This window comes from Calidris pugnax, unplaced genomic scaffold, assembly GCF_001431845.1.
Source record: "Calidris pugnax isolate Ruff unplaced genomic scaffold, ASM143184v1 scaffold50, whole genome shotgun sequence".
In the NCBI taxonomy this organism is placed as follows: Eukaryota; Metazoa; Chordata; class Aves; order Charadriiformes; family Scolopacidae; genus Calidris; species Calidris pugnax.
In genome coordinates, this window is record NW_015090780.1 from 1,451,441 (window position 1) to 1,454,195 (window position 2,755).

The following is a 2,755-nucleotide window of genomic DNA, read 5'->3' on the forward strand; positions in this document are numbered from 1 at the left end:
TGTGGGGTGTGTGTGGGGGTGTGTGTGCCAGCAGGCACAAACGGTTGGCGGGGTGTTTCTGTGTGTAGGGGAGTGGGGAGATGAGGGGGAGCCGGGGGAGGTGAGAGGGTGTGTGTGTGTGTACATGTGTGTACATGTGTGTGTGTGATGGACCTCCATGTGTGACGGGGCCATTGGGGGTGCCCCCTGCTCCCGTGTCACACCAGGACGTGTTTCCAGGCACTGGGACACGAATCCACGCTGGAAACCCCCACGGAGCACTGTGGTCCCTGTGTGCCCGTGGCAGGGGGCACACCGGGGGTGCACACGCGTGTGCAGGGTGACATTGCAGAGGGAAAGTTTTCCCCGTCGGTGCCGAGGGCTCCTTGGGAAGTTGCCCGGCGAAGGCAGCGAGTGCCCGGCTCCTCCGAGTGATTCATCTCCCGGCGTCGCGCAGAGAAAACTTCACTTGAGCAGCACAAACGTGCTTCTGGAGGGCAATTTCCCCTTTTTAGCGGAGTACAAAAGGCACGTCCTTCCCCCGGCCGGATCTCCCGGCACAGACACACACCTCTGGATGCACGGCGGGGTCGGAGGGATTCAGCCGCGTGATTCATTCACCTTTCTCTCCTTCCCTCCCTCCTTTCTTCCCTCCCTCCCTCCCTCCCTCCCTCCCCGCTGGAGCTTCCAGCGTTCGGCACTTGGAGCTCGGCAATCGCTTCATCTCACCAAAGTGTTGCCATCTCTAAAATTAAAATTCCCTCGTGAGGAATAAACATTTCAAGAGAAGGAGGAAAAAAAACCCCTCCAACTCACATTAAACAGAACTTGAATGAATTATCCCCCTGCTCCACTCTCCCATTCTCCTCCAGGTCAGGAGACTCCCCAAAAAACAAGGGCTCTGCTGCTTTCTGGAGGGTTGCTGGGAAGGGGGTTTGTGGGGGCAGTGAGCTGGGGGCTCCCCCGCGCCCCCTCGGCTGAAAAATAACTCCCAGCAGAAGCAAAGGGGCCGTCGGGTGGGGGGAGCATCCGCCTCCCACTTGCTGAGCGCAGCGCATTGTGTGAGTCCTTTTCTTCACTGAATCATCGAGAACCGCTGCAATTTCCAGTGCTCCACCTGAGCCTGCCTCTCCCTCCGTCCCCCGAAGCCTGACCCCGTGCCGGGCACTGAGCCTGTCCCTGCCACGCTGGCAGGAGCCCTCCAATCTGGGGAGACCACCCCCCCCTCCCCAGGTGCTGCCTCCAGCTCTGGGGCCACCAACAGCAGAAGGACATGGACCTGTTGGAACGGGTCCAGAGGAGGCCATGGGGGTGCTGGGGGGGCTGGAGCCCCTCTGCTGGGAGGGGGGGCTGAGAGAGTTGGGGGGGTTCAGGCCCCAGAAGAAGAAGGCTCCAGGGAGACCTTAGAGCCCCTTCCAGTCCCTCAAGGGGCTCCAGGAGAGATGGGGAGGGACTCTGGATCAGGGAGGGGAGCCATAGGATGAGGGGGAATGGCTTTAAACTAAAAGTGGGGAGATTTAGACTAGATATAAGGAAGATATATTTTATGCTGAGGGTGATGAAACACTTGCCCAGGGAGGTGGTGGATAACCATCCCTGAGGTGTTCAAAGCCAGGTTGGAGGGGGCCGTGATCAACCTGATTGAGTTGAAGATGTCCCTGGTGACTGCAGGGGTGTTGGTCTTTAAGGTGGTCTTTAAAGGTCCCTTCCCAACCCAAACCATTCTGTGATTCTAAGCAGCTCCACCAGAGACTGAAGCCCCAGCCCTGGTGAGGGAATGGAGCTGCCTCCCCTGAGCTGCCTGGGTTGGGGCTCCCGGGATGGTTCTAGGTCTCCTCCGAGTTGGGTTGGGACTTGGTGGGCACTGGTGGTCTCCTGCCTGCCCAGCTCCTCCCTGCCGTGGGGCAGCGTTGGTGCAATGCAGGCAAGCAAATCTGGGGCTTATTTTTAAGGCCAAGCTCGGGGGCCAGGTGACCCCAGGTGACTCAGGGTGGCAGGAGCTGAGGTGGCAGAGCCAGGTACCGACAGCCAGCGAGCCCTCATTGCTGGGGTGGCCGGCGTTTTGGGGCTGCTCTGCCCTCCAGCTGCCATGGCTGTGCCCAAGTGGCCCAGCGGCAGCGATTTTGGCTGCTCCTCTTCATGTGGGGCTGGGTGCTCCTCCATAAAACTCCAGAGCATCCCCTGTGGGGCTCTGTGGGCCACCCTGGCTTGGGAAGAGCGAGCCAGTGGCACCGGACAGGGAGAGCTGCCCCTGCACTGACACCCTCAGGGCCCCGAGCGGACGTGGGGAGACGCAGCTCGGTTCCTCTGTCACCCCCGTGGCCGGCGCTGGGGCTGGTGATGCTCTACACCGTTTTACTTTCGGTCTGTGTTCTTTAGGATTAGTCATTTAATTGTAGGAAAGAGAGTGAATCCGACAAGTGCGTCTTGTGCTCGTGTTTTATTTAGGAAGCTCAACTAGGAGAACTTAAAAAAAAAAAAAAAAGTATATTTTTTTCCTGCTCCCTTCATAAATTACTGACACATTCAGCGCTGAAGGGCCCCGCGTGCTGCCTGGGGATTCATTATCGTCACTTTTAGGGATGTCACTGTCTCTTCCTCTACTCAGGAGTGCGAGGAGCGACGTGTTAATGATGCTTTCAGGGATGCCAAATTCGCGGAGGCATGGATCCGGCGGCCTCGCAGCGGGTGGGAGTCAGAAAGGCTCCTAATTAGGCGCTTTTAGCGCTGGGAGCCTTCTGTCTCGTGAACAGCGAGGGGCACGTGGCAACCGCTG